This window comes from Schistocerca gregaria, chromosome 7, assembly GCF_023897955.1.
Source record: "Schistocerca gregaria isolate iqSchGreg1 chromosome 7, iqSchGreg1.2, whole genome shotgun sequence".
In the NCBI taxonomy this organism is placed as follows: Eukaryota; Metazoa; Arthropoda; class Insecta; order Orthoptera; family Acrididae; genus Schistocerca; species Schistocerca gregaria.
Genome location: NC_064926.1, coordinates 299,810,217 through 299,825,199, shown reverse-complemented (window position 1 = coordinate 299,825,199; position 14,983 = coordinate 299,810,217). Strand labels below are relative to the sequence as shown.

General features: G+C 43.0%; 1 protein-coding gene across 1 annotated transcript in view; it reads right to left on the bottom strand.

Annotated features, from left to right (window-relative positions):
- The window catches only part of LOC126282042 (fat-like cadherin-related tumor suppressor homolog), a 1,587,586-nt gene that overhangs the window by 1,479,498 nt on the left and 93,105 nt on the right, over positions 1 to 14,983 (bottom strand). The window lies entirely within an intron of this gene.

Sequence of the window (14,983 nt, the reverse complement as noted above, 5' to 3'; positions counted from 1 at the left end):
AGCTGCACGGTCATCAACAGTATTCTGTTCTTTCGAGGACAGACTCCTTAATTATGTTCTTTTGAGAACAGTTACTGTCTTCATATATATAAATAAATCGTAGACTCGAGAGTTGAAAATAATTCATTTGAAGTCTTTCCTGCATTTTGGGAAAAGCTCATAGAGCTGTCAGTTCTCGTGTTCCTCCTGCCATTCTTGAACTATAGCCTCACCTTGTGTGATCACAATCAATCACCTCAGCAGCAGTCGACATGCAACATACGTGTTCCTGCGCTCAACTGCATTGTAGAAATCACAGAGTTCATGCGCAGCCTCACGAAAGATGATATACAGAGATGTTCTGAGGAGCGCAATGAAATAATCCGGACGTGTTTGAAGTGGACGAGTGCTCCCGTTTTTCAGGCGACCATTCCTACCTGAACATATTTGGCAAGCAGCTCGGTCAAGTTTTTAGTGTCACGCTTTAATGCATTCCGTCAAGAAATGGAGATAAAACGACAAAAAATTATAATTACGTAGATTAAAGAATGTGAAGCACTTGAGGCAGAAAATTAATTCATAAAATTCCGTAATTAGAGTGATCACATTTGCATATCAATTTTATGTATGATGTGGTGGCGGCCGAAGGATGATAAACAGATAAGGGATACACAGGTTTAGAGGAGCATTTTTCCCTGATTTCTGCGAGTGGATACCAACTTGCATCAAAAACTTATTTAATGATGTGCTTCTGCATATGCTACCGAGTTGTTGTTTCCATGTCATGCACAATAGTCGGACGACCGACACAGACATCAACTTCAAGTGCTGCGAGTTTTGCTTCTGTGAGTACTCACTGTCGGGACTTCAACCAGACTATTTATAGCTGAGTTCTACTCCAGACAGCCGCTATCTTTGATATTCGGTGAAAAGCAATTCTCTCCGTTTTTTCCAGCTCTGGTGGATGCGACAGCTGACGAGATCTCAATAAACTGAGTACTGGACCCCAAGCCTTGTTTAAATTGCAGTCTCCATCCCTGTTCATGATGTTACCTGACGTTTTCATATATGCAGACTCCTTAAATATGGTGTCCCAGAAACGTTACGTTTGCACCATGATACTGCTTTTTCATTTGATGATTACGTTTCAGGGACTGCTGGGCGACAGCCGATTTGCTCGTTTTAGTCGATTGGCAGAAAATCTTTGATGACGTGATTGCAAAATTTTGTGCGAATTCTCAACAGTCCATAATAATAATGGACAGGAATGGAGCCAAACCTGAACCCCACGGGACTCCTTTAGTGATTTCACCCTTGTTACTTTTTGTCCTTCTAACATTGTTTGAATTATTCAGCACAACCTATGGCTTTCGTTAAGCATGATTCAGAATAGTTGGGTTTCAAGCGATTAACGTGATTATGAAGGGAAGTAGAAACTGTGCTCTAACATGGAAACAAAGCGCTTTCGGACCCATGTTCATGTGAAACGTCCGAATAAGGAGAAAGCCACTTACTTCACATGACAAGGGACATTTTATAGATCAATTTGACCTGTGTTATAGCAGAATGTTGAAGAAATACACTGTCCACTCTTATAACATGAAGGAAATAGTTTGTCGACTGTGTTTGCAATGTATCGATTTACTGAGTCATAATTTTCCATAGCACAAGTTTGTCAGTCACTTGCGTAACAGATCGACTGCAAAGACACTAACTTTCATACATACATTTGTAGGTGTTGGACGTATGAAATGGTACATTGTCTTTGAATATTAAGAAAGTACTATTGAACAAAATAGAGCACAGTAGGCAGAACATCAGTAGCCGAGTCCTGGGCGAGATGTGATGCTGATAGGATGGTTTAGCTGAGAAGCACTGGGTCAGAGCAAATGATTTCCTTTTGAAGATGAGAAAATCTGAGTAGCGGAGAATGTCTAAGAAGTTAGTATTATCGGAGGAAAGATTTCTGGAATTTGATTTTGATGCCGAAACGACTCAGCAACAAAAAAGTATTTGTCACATTGCTCTGTGTGCATATAGCGATTATTGTGGTTTGTTAACTTCGATTGTTCAGTGATTTCGAGTGTTAGGTAAAGGAGACGATTTGTCAGTCATATGTCCAAGGTGTTAGCAAGTTCCTTCCACTGTTGTTAGTCAGCACGAGATTTTGATTTAATGATTTAACCCTCGAGTAGGTGCGTCTATGCATAAAGCGCACTACCTCAAAAAAACACTGTCTTGTACCGTTGCACTGTTGTTTTACAATTGTAAGCCCAAATCTATCCTTTCATCACTACATCAGGTACCACAGGTAAGTAGCGTGGTCATACATCCAAAAATAAAAAGCGAGCTATATCAGAAAAAAATTTACGACCCGTGAAACAAAATGATGCAGATTACGAGGTAGCAGCGAAATTCCATAATTGATGTCAAGGAGATAATTAGTAATCGAATAAGTGTTTGGCAAGAACCTGATGCACATATGCTGTATAAGGCTCCAAAATGCTCATTGCTGTAGGGTAACACTTGTACACGGCGACAGAATGATATGACGAAAATTTATTTTACTATTGTTTAATTAAACAGCAATTTAGCTCATATAAGTTTATTTTATCGTTGTTTAATTACACTGACAATAAACTGCTATTTTGCTCTTGCATATTTACCTTTTTGACGTGAAGACAGCTATTCTTTATGTGTGTACAAAGTAAGCCGCGCTCACCCTTGTTACGAAAATCGGCACGATCAAGACGGTTAACAGCAAACCTGATACCAGTTTTGTACTTTCATAACGCTTGGCGTCTGTGATAGGGTTAAAAAGAGTAATTTTATTACAATTAGTTTAAATGTTGGATCTGAAACTTTGAGAAAATTAAATAAGTTGAGATATCATTTTTACCTTTACAGCCATCCTTTCCGTTTTCGTAAATGACATATATGTTTCATACATTTTAATGCTGTTAATACTACGAGCGCTGTTAGCTATAAATACAACTACAAGTGGATAGCCTGTTGTCTTTCTTGACAAGCGGTAAATTGCAGGACAGAGTGCAGTGCTTTTCTCTTTCAGCTTGTTATATCGGGTAAGTCATTATCGGGGCCTAATTACGGAGCTCATTTGGAAGCAGATTTCCTGGTCGCGTGCAGTGAAATGAATTAGACGTGAATACTATCTCGGCACCTAATGTATAGCCACTGTGAGTGAGCATTTCCGCGACAAAAAAAAAATGGTTCAAATGGCTCTGAGCACTATGGGACTTAACATCTGAGGTCATCAGTCCCCTAGAACTTAGAACTACTTAAACCTAACTAACCTAAGGACATCACACACATCCATGCCCGAGGCAGGATTCGAACCTGCGACCGTAGCCGTCGCGCAGTTCCGGAGTGAGCGCCTAGAACCGCGAGACCACCGCGGACGGCTCCGCGACAAATTTAGTTTCGTTTAATATTGTCTGGGTTCAAAGTTTCTTTAGTTAGAAATCTCTGAATTAAATAATTTTCATTTTATTACATACATTCCGCAATTTCCCATCCTCAATATATTTTATTCCATACTCTCCCACGTAATACATTTGATGTGTGAAGAATATTTCCTGAAGGTTTGGTCATACCTTTTTGTTACAATCTCTATAATAAACTCACTTGCCACATCTCAAATGAAAGATAAGCGAGCGTCACCTTAAAATCCTAGGTCCATGTATCATCTTACTTTCACTGTTCAGTACCAGGCTTGACGACGAAACGTTATGTTGACATTCTAGTAGGAGAAACACGCACCAATTTGACGTTGACATTTGTTCCGTGAAGGCCTGTTGCTATGCAGCGTGAATCGACTTTCCAGTACGATCCCACAGAGTGGCAGACCAAACGCTACGTACCGTTAGCCGAAAGGTAAGTCCATGCGCTTCGGCAGCTCTGATATCTTCATCTCTGTAGGTTCCTCAATTATACTGCCCCAGAAAGTTGGAGTTTGCACCATGATCTTGGTTTCCTAGCATTTAATTTCATGGTTATGCTACAGACAGTACTCCGCAACCGCTGATTCGCCTGGTTGGTTTAGTCGGTTGCCAGAAAATCTTTGTTTGAGATGTGAATGCGCTGTTATGTGAGTTTTCTCGACAGCTCATAATAATGAACAGAAGTTGGACCAAACCTGAACGTTGTGGGACACCCTCGTGATTTCTCCCTTGTCACTAAAATGTTTTCTCCTTCCAATATTGTTTGGGTTATTCAGCACAACTTTTCGCATTCTGTTTCTTAAGTATGACTCAAAAGAAGAGTGTTTCCCATGATAAATGTGATTACGAAGAGAAGTAGAAAATTAGCTCTGATCCACAGGTTACTAAAATGGGCTGTGTGTATGTCTGTAGGTGTTGTATGTACGTCTCCTCCTAAACCACTGGCCCGATTTCAACCAACTCAGTACTCAAGACCCTTTTGCCAGGTAACATCGCTGTGGGAGTAAGACCTACCTATCAATCAAAGTTCAGGAGATACGAACATAAAACAATGAGATGCGTTGAAAAATGCTACATAACGTTTAAATTTATTACTTCCGTGAAAAATAAATTTCTCAGACAGTATCCACATATGCCGCTGAATGCACCTACAAAATTATATCATGGTAACACATATAAATCAGGAGACGTGATATCATAAAAACTAATGAAGTGAAAAACTGCCACATTGTGCATATGGGTTAAACCTCTTACTTCCTTGCTACTGCCCATGTTCTCAAAATATTTTGCAAACATTATCCACACAGAGCAGTGAATCATTTGACGACACAGTTTCATAGATGAAATTGTAATACATTTATTATTTACTACTAAGACACTTCTACAGTCGAGTCAACTTCAGGAAATCCCCGACACGGGGCAGCGCTTTTGACAGCTTCAACTGCGAAGCGCCAACAGTTGCAGGCGAAAACAATAGCCGTACATGGAGTTATAAAATGGCGTTGCCATAGAGAAGTTTACAAAATCGCGTTGCACACACGCGAAGCAGCTGCTCCCAGTATACAGAAACTGCCCGGGATCGTCTTACACCCAGTCTACTGCATAATTTTCAAGTTGTTTTCACGCAATAATTAAAATTAAATTTTTTCGATATTACACTACAAACAAAGTATATTTTTTGTTTTCGTTTTTGATGTAGGACTCGCGAAAGGAATACGCGAGCAATGAAGGATTTGTCAGCAACTATAAAAATTAAGTGCATCCGGACCCATGTTCATGTCACACATTTTACAGGTTGAAATTTATTGTACTACATGTGAAAAAACGTAAAATAGTTACGAACTACGGCGTGCACACACTTTATTCAACATGTAAACGTCACTATAGGTAATCGGATTTAGGTTATGACATGTACGATATGCCTTCCATCGTTGGCGATGATGTGGCACAAACGAATAGCGATATTCTGCATGACCCGCTGAAGTGTCAGAACGTCGATGCTGTCGATGACCTCCTGAATGGCTGATCTGAGCTCAGCAATGGTTCTGGGGTTATTGCTCTGCATCTTGTCCTTAAATACCCCCCAAAAAAATGAGTCGCATGTGTTCAGATCCCGCCGGCCGCGGTGGTCTCGCGGTTCTAGGCGCGCACTCCGGAACCGTGCGACTGCTACGGTCGCAGGTTCGAATCCTGCCTCGGACATGGATGTGTGTGATGTACTTAGGTTAGTTAGGTTTAAGTAGTTCTACGTTCTAGGGGACTAATGACCACAGCAGTTGAGTCCCATAGTGCTCAGAGCCATTGGAACCATTTGTTCAGATCCAGAGAATATTACGGGCAATCGAGGCCCACGCCAGTGGCCTCTGGGTTCCCCAGAGCCGGAGTGCGGTTCCCAAGGTGGTCCTTCAGCACCTCAAACACTCTCCTTTTTCGATGGGGATGAGCTCCGTCTGGCATTAACCAGATATTGTCGAAATCAATGTCACTTTCGATAATGGGGGTGAAATCATCTTCGAAAGACTTCGTGTTCCGTCCAGTTGTCACCTTGCCATCAAGGGATATCGTACCGATTATTCCGTGACTGGACATTGCACACCACATCGGCACCTGTTGAGGGTGAAGAGGCGTTTCGGTCGGGAAATGCACGTTCTCAGTCCCCGAATTACGCCACTTGTGCCTATTGACGAACCCATCATAATAAAAGTGGGTTTCGCCGCTAAAATAAACCATAATGCGCATAGTAGTTCCCATCACGCCCCACGGCCAACCGTGCCGCTAGAACGTCCCAACGCAAACCGTTCAGAAGTTAAGACGATTTTATTTCATATAGTTCTATAACAAAGGCAAAGGATGGAAAAACTTTTTTGTTGAAAATACCTTATTCTTATGTTTTTTATGGTGGGAAATCCAAATATACTTAAAAAACTGTATCAGCCACCATTTCTTCATATTTTACAGTTAAATTTATTAAATTAAGCGATTTTTTAAAGAATTTAACAGCTTTTATACAGTTGAAATAATTCAAAAAGGAGGTGGTAACTCTGATGAAAAAAATTGCTGGCAAAAAAAAAGGTGGATTCAATTTTTGTGTTAACAGATGATGTTTTGTTTACTGTCAATCTAACCTCACTTTTCCGTTTCCTGTCACCTTCATTACTTCCTGGACAATGTGGGAGACGTTAGTGAGGAGCAAGGAGAGCGTTTTCACCAGGACAATAAAGTGATGGAAAAACGCTACCAAGGCCGCTGGGACACCAACATGATAGGCAACTACTGTTGGGCACTTCACCGAGAAGTTCAGAAGTTGTTTTATGTAGCTTACTGTTAATACAAACCATGCTTATGTTGTGACAAATCGTTTCATTAATTTCCCTGTTTACCGTATAGCATAGGATTTCTATAGTATATAACAAAAGGCATACTGCTCGAAAACTATGGGTGATACAAAAAAAACTATGGCTAGATTTGGATTCAACTCACAAAAATCTATAAAGATCAGTTACCAAAGTAAAAAAAGGTTTAAAAAAAGTTTGTTGGCCTGTGTAATTGTCACCCTGTAAGTGGGAAAGTCTCCTCATGCATTTTATTTACCACCTCTTAACTAAAAGAAAATGGTGCGTCACCTCAAAATCCTAGGTGTATGTATCACCTCACTTTCTTCGTTCAGTACTAGGCTGGACGACAAAACGTAATCGGTCGATGTTCTAGTGGGAAAGACACACCTCAATTTGACGGTGACGTTCGTTCCATGAAGGTCTGCTTTTATCCACCGTGAATCACCTTTTCACCCCGATTATACACAGTAACAGGTTAAATGGTGAGTACCCCGAGTCGAGGAGGTAAGTCCAACGGCGTCGGCAGCTTCTGATATGTTTATCCCTATAGTATCCTCAACTATACTTCTCTCAGAAATCGGGCATTTGCCCCATAATGCTCGTTTCATCGTATTTCATTTCTTGTTTATGCTCTAGGCAGCGTTTGGTAACAGCTGATTTGCTTGGTTGGTATAGTCGGTTGCCGGAAAGTCCTTGTAGATGACGTGATTGCACAGTTCTGTGAATTTTCTCGACAACACATAATATGGAACAGGAGTGCAGCCAAGGCTGAACCTTCCATGCCACTAAAATATTTTCTGCTTCCAACACTGTTTCACTGTTTGAATTATTAACATAATTTATTACATTCTGTTTCTTAAGTATGATTCAAAATAGACTGTGTTTCCCATGGTTAAAGTGGTTATGAAGAGTAACAGAAGATGAGCTTTTTCGGATACATGTGCATCTAACATACTTTATGTGTGGGGAATGTTTCCTGAACGTCTGGCCATATCTGTTTATTACACCTTTGACACTTCCGGAACGAATTATTACACCCTTTTAGAGCATATGGAGTAAATGAAATGATTTAATTTACAGATTAATAACATCCTGTGATACCAAATATCGACCCACACTGAAACACCCTTATTAGTACGTGTTGCAGCTTCCACAGGCAGCAATCCAGGCACTGATTCTGCGATACTGTCGATCGAACAGTTGGCGAACACTGTTCCGGGGAACGCCTGCTCGACCTGTTCAAGTAGTTCTGTCAGAGTTGTTGGATGACGAGTCACCTGATAATCCCATATGTGCTCGATTCGAGATAAGTCCAGAGATCATGCTGGCCAGGGAAGTTGCTGCATGTCTTGCAGAGCATGTCGAGTTTCACGGGCAGCGTGTGACGAGCATTATCCTATTGGAACAACACATCATTTTCCTGTTGCTAGAATGGCAAATGAATAGTTCTGACAACATTCTGTAAGTACCGAGTGCTGGTTAGCAACCCCCTCCAGAAACACCAATACGAACGAGAGGTGTAGCTTCTAACAACCCTACCATAACAAAGGTCAAAAATTAATTATGATTGTAGTGTTGGTTCAAATGGCTCTGAGCACTATGGGACTTAACATCTGAGGTCATCAGTCCCCTAGAACTTAGAACTACTTAAACCTAACTAACCTTAGGACATCACACATCCATGCCCGAGGCAGGATTCGAACCTGCGACCGTAGCGGTCACGCGGTTCCAGACTGAAGCGACTAGAACCGCTCGGCCACATCGGCCGGTGATTGTAGTGTTGCTCGCGCTGCTAAATATTGCATTCTCGATCAACAACAAAGTTGTATTATGTAGCAGATGTCATTAGAGCAGAGTTAATAAAGTCATTTCTTGAAATAATGGCTAAACTAAGCATTCATCTTTTCGTGTTTCCCACGCTGGTCTCGTTGTGAACTCATGGCTCAATCATCGAAAATGTAGGTGGTGGTGATTCCAAGCTCGGATGCAAAGAGGCCTAGGTGTTATTCTGCGATACTCAAAAGTTTTATAGATGTATTTCATAAACCACTCTTTAAGATTAAACTTTTGCAAGTTAGGACAATGGTGATGTAAAAAAGTAATCAGCACTCTGAATTTAAGTTACACTTCCTTTTCATTACTTTTGTTGCAATATCATGTAACGCGTTCCAAAACATCACTTCACAATATAAAACATACTTGACAATATCTTCCTCACTGTTAAAGTTCACATTTCATAAACTGACTACAATTTGCGTCTTTTAAACATGACGACCAAAGCTTGACTCTCTAATAACCGCTTACGCGCCCAAAAATCAGAGTTACAAGTACGTCAAAGGTCATAGTGACAAAAGAAAGAATACACATAAGAGTAATATCTTTACAATATATACATATCGATGTATCGAAGTACCTCTGCATTAATGAAATCAAATTTGAATGTTGTCACAGAAATATGTTAACTATTTCACAGAAACACAGTAGAATATTAGTGGTATCTAGAGGCTGAGATGAGGAGCCGTAATGCTTAGATGGATGGATATGGTGGATATGGGCGCTCAACAGTGTAGTCTTTAGTGCCCGCGTAATGGTTACGTAATTCAAGTACCATCTTATCCCACTCTAGACAATTAAGCCTTGGACGAGTGCACTTTACGACACCAGCACTCATGAGTCACGTGCAGGCAGTATCTGTTTCCACTGCAGTAAGACCACAGAGCGCAGACCACAGTGCGCCCTTCCATCTACCAAGCGATACTCTGACGGCAAGAGCCGTGCCGTGCAAGCAGATGCCCTAGTTCCACTGCTAATAACTGGTTCGCACCAGTTCGCGTTGACACGTCTGGGCTCAAAAGCGCTCATATCCGTGCTGTGGTAGCTGTATGTTCTGCGACTGCTGCCCCTTAGAATACAAGTATCCTTGCCGGCGCCTGTGCTCAATGAACGTCCGGAACCTTATCTACTGGTGTTGATGTACACGTGACCACTGATACCAGCATCGTTGCATAAGTGACGCAGCACGTCCAGCGTGTGTGGCAATTCTCCGAAAGGACCATCCTGCCACTGGGAAGGACACAATTTGACCCCCTTCAAACTCGCACAGTTGGCTGTAAAAAGCATGAGTGTGTCTCCATGGCATGGTTGTCCGCTTGCTCCACACGTTTGTACCACAAAGAGTCTTCTGGCTGTGAGCATTCCCTATCAAGAAGCAGACGCAGGTGGCGCTCAGGTAGCTATGCCACTACGCTACGTGTTGGTGAACGACATTGAAACCATTACCAGTGCATGTACTACAGCCCAGGTGGGATATGCCCCGGATGGCTGTTGATTTGATGCGACCCGCCATGAATTTCTCTCCTGTACCAACATCTACATCTCAGAGTAGCACTTGCAACCAAAGTCCTCTATTATCTGCTGGATGTATTCCAATCTACATTTTTCTCTACAGCTTTTGCTCTCTACAGCTCCCTCTAGTACCATGGATGTCAGTCCCTGATGTCTTAACAGATGTCCTAGCATCCTATCCCTTCTCCTTGTCAGTGTTTACTACATATTCCTTTCCTCTCTGATTTTGAGCAAAAACTCTTCATTCCTTGCCGGCCGCGGTGGTCTAGCGGTTCTAGGCGCTCAGTCCGGAACCGCGCGACTGCTACGGTCGCAGGTTCGAATCCTGCATCGAGCATGGATGTGTGTGATGACCTTAGGTTAGTTAGGTTTAAGCAGTTCTAAGTTCTAGGGGACTAATGACCACAGATGTTAAGTCCCATAGTACTCAGAGCCATTTGAACCATTTTCTTCATTCCTTACCTTATCAGTCCACCAAATTTTCAATATTTGTCTGCAGAACCACATCTCGAATGCTTCGATTCTCATCTGTTCCTGATTTCCTACAGTCCATGTTTCACCACTGTCTTTTCATTTCTGCTACTTCTCTTACGTTCGTCTTTCTTCGATTTACTCTCAACCCATATTCTTTACTCATTGGACAGTCCATTTCATTCAGCGGATGATGTATCTATTCCTCACCTTCACTCATGATGGCATTGTCATCAGCGAATGGTATCATTAATATCCTTTCACCTTGAATTTCAATTCCACTCCTGAACTTTACTTTTATTTCCATCATCGTTTCTTCGATTTTCAGATTGAGCAGAAGCGACGATAGAAGACAGCCTTATCTTACACCCTTTTTAATCCGAGCCTTTCGTTCTCGGTCGTCCATTCTTATTATTTCCTCTTGGGTCATGAACACACCAGTTTCTCCCTATGGCTTAAGCCTATTTTTCTCTTTTTCTCATTTCGAAAACCTTGCACCACTTCACACTGACGAACGCTTTTCGCAGTTCGACAAATCCTATGAACGTGTCTCGATTTTTCTTTAGTCTTACTTTCATTATCAACCGCAAGTCAGAATTGCCTCCCTGGTGCCTTTAGCTTTTCTAAAGGCAAACTAATCGTCATCTAACACATCCTCAATTTTCTTTGCCATTCTTCTCTATATTTTTCTTGTCAGCAACTTGGCTACATGAGCTGTTAAGCTGATTGTGCGATAATTCTCGCGCTTGTCAGTTCTTGCTGTCTTCGCAATAGTGTGGATCATATTTTTCCGAAAGTCAGACACTATATTGGCGGACTATTACATTCAACACACCAATGTGAATAGTCGTTTTGTTGCCACTTCCCCCAATGACTTTGGAAATTCTGGTGGAATGTTATCGATCCCTTCTACCTTATTTGATCTTAAGTACTCCAAAAGCTATCTTTAACTCTAATACTGGATCCAGTATCTCTTCTAAATCGACTTCTGTTCCTTCTTCTATCACATCAGACATATCTTCCCCCTGATACAGGCCATCATGTAGGCTTTCCAACTATCCGCTCTCTTCTATGCATTTAACAATGGAATTCCGGTTGCACTCTTAATGTTAGCACCCATGCTTTTAATTTCACCTAAAGTCGTTCTGAATTAGCTATATGCTGAGTCAGTCCTTCGGACTATCATTTCTTTTTGGATTTCTTCACATTTCAACTTAGTTTCCCTACACATTCTATTTATTTCATTCCTCAGCGATTTGTCTTGCTCTCTCCCTGAATTTCCCTGAACATTTTTGTCCTTCCTTGTTTCATCGATATGCTAATGTACTTCTCATGTTACCTGTGGTTTCCTCGCATTTACCTTCTTTGTACCTATGATTTTCTTTCCAACTTCTGTAACTACCCTGTTTAGAAATTCCTCTTCAACTGTACTGCCTACTGGCCTATTCTTTATTAATGTATCTACAGTCCAAGAGAACTTCAACCGTACCCCGTCATTGCTTAATACTCCTGAATCCCACCTCTTTGCGGATTGATTCTTGCTGGCTAATCTCTTAGCCTACTCTTCATCACTACTACACTGAGCCTATATCTGCTCCTGGGTATGCCTTGGCACTAAGATGAAAATCGACGTCGACTTTTCAGGTGTACTGTGTTTTCGAGCGGTGTATAATAAAATCGTTTATCATGGCTCAAATAAAAGAAACTAGTGTGTCATCTTAAAACCCTGGGTCTACGTTTCACCGTTCTAGTGAAAGTAACGCAGCCATATTTGACTTTATTCGTTTCGTTACAGTCCATTGGCATCCAACCTTTCCACCCCGACCCTGCACAGAGGCAGGCCAAACGGCGAGTACCGGGAGCCGAAGGGGAAGTCCACGGGCGTCGGCTGTTTCGATTGGTGGCGGGTGCTTTCGCCCGTCCGCCCGCGGGCAGAGGCACGCGAGCTAATGCAGCCGCCCGCCCGTCGCAGCCACCACTGCGGGCCATAATTATAATATTAATTAACGTTTCGCATCTGACACTATCTGCTGCACTCTGCGTCTCCCGCCGGCGAGCCCGACTGCTTTAATTACTTCTGAAATTAGTTGGCGGCGGCCAAGAAGGCGCTCTTCAAAGCGCGGCGCTCGCCGCTGCGGTCTGCCCGGCGCCGGCCGCTGCCTTCCAGAAAAGAAGTAATCAGCGGCCTAATTAAACGAGTAAACGCCGCGCTCTGCCAAATAAATCAGCCGCTGTAAGTGAGCCCCGCGCCCGTGGACGAACAGTCAAGGTGAAGAGACGGCTATCGCAGCGGCGCCCGATACGGAGCAACCGGAGCTAGTTCGTTAGTTTACAAAAGGAAAACACTGCCCTACACGCGGTTCTGAAGGGAAATTTCCTCTCCCTCAGCTCGGCTTTCCAGCTCTGAGATTGGTATTATAATTCCAAAATCGATTATCAACAAACACAAATTTCAAACTGATTAAAATTCTCATAAGAAACAGGAAACAAATATTAGAAAATGCGTGATGGCTGAAGGATGTTCAAATGGTTCAAATGGCTCTGAGCAGTGTGAGACTTATCACCTGAGGTCATCAGTCCCCTATAACTTAGAACTACTTAAACCCAACTAACCTAAGAACATCACTCACATCCATGCCCGAGGCAGGATTCGAACCTGCGACCGTAGCGGTCTCTCGGTTCCAGACTGTAGCGCCCAGCCGGCCGCGGTGGTCTCGCGGTTCTAGGAGCGCAGTCCGGAACCGTGCGACTGCTACGGTCACAGGTTCGAATCCTGCCTCGGGCATGGATGTGTGTGATGTCCTTAGGTTAGTTAGGTTTAAGTAGTTCTAAGTTCTAGGGGACTGGTGACCACAGCAGTTGAGTCCCATAGTGCTCAGAGCCATTTGAACCATTTTTTGTAGCGCCCAGAACAGCACGGCCACTCCGGCCGGCACACAAGAATGTGATCTCTCCCTACTTGTATTCAATGTCTGCGCCCAGGAAGCTGTATACCAACTTCCCGAAACAATCGTGGTAGGGAAAACAATTAATGGACAGAAGACAAAAATAAAATGAGCGAATGGCATCGTGGGCCGGGAGGCCCCTGCTCGGGGAACTTCGCCCGCCAAGTGTAAGTCTTATTTCATTCGACGCCACATTGGGCGACCTGCGCGCCTACGATGAGGATGAAATGATGATAACAACAACACACCAGTCCTCGAGGGAGAAAATCCCCAACCCGACCGTGAATCGAACCCAGGTCCGCTTGCATGGGAGGCGAGTACGTTACTACCCAGCCATACAGGGGGACAACATAAGACAGACGGCCAGGGAGACGAAAGAAGACTTAAAGAAATTCCTCAGAAAAATGTGAAAGATTTCCTGTGACTAGTGCGGTATGAGATTAAACAGAAAATACACTCAAGGGATGGTGTGCATCAATGAAGAAGAATATGAACCTCTTAGAATGAGAACGGATGAAAGGCAGTAAATGTGATTGAGAAATTTACCTGCTTGGAAAACAGAATCATAGGGCATGGTACTAGTTAGGTAGCTGGCTAGTTACGTGTTCCAACGATGGTCGTTGTGACGAAGAACCTGTCAATAGAACACACATGGAACACACAGATACGAATACATCTGAGAGTATTTACATTGTGGTGAACAAAATGGTTCAAATGGCTCCGAGCACTATGGGACTTAACATCTTAGGTCATCAGTCCCATAGAACTTAGAACTACTTAAACCTACCTAACCTACGGATATCACACACATCCATGCCCGAGGCAGGATTCGAACCTGCGACCGTAGCAGTCCCGCGGTTCCGGACTGCAGCGCCTAGAACCGCAAGACCACCGCGGCCGGCTGTGGTGAAAAAAGTCACTGGTTAGCGATAGGCAGTATAAAGATGGTGGTAGTATCACGGATACATGGTATGAAAGGGCAGTGCATTGCCGGCCGCTGTGGCCGAGCGGTTCTAGGCGTTTCAGTCCGGAACCACGCTGCTGCTACGGTTGCTGGTTCGAATCCTGCCTCGCATGGATGTGTGTGATGTCCTTAGGTTAGTTAGGTTTAAGTGATTCTAAGTCTAGGGGAGTGATGACCTCAGATGTTAAGTCCCATAGTGCTTAGAGCCATTTCAACCATTTGGCAGTGCACTGGCGGAGATACCATTTGAAATGTTTTCCGAAGTGATTATGACCGCACGACGGGAATTGAGAGAATTTGAACGAAGAATGGTAGTTGGAGCTAGCCCCATGCAACATTCCATTTCGGAAATCGTTTGGCAATTGTGCCTCTCAGGCATTACCTCTCAGCCGACGGCCTTCACTTAACGGCCGAGAGCAGCTGCGATTACGTTGTCAGGGCAACACTGCGTGAAATAACGACAGGAGTTAATGTGGGAGGTGC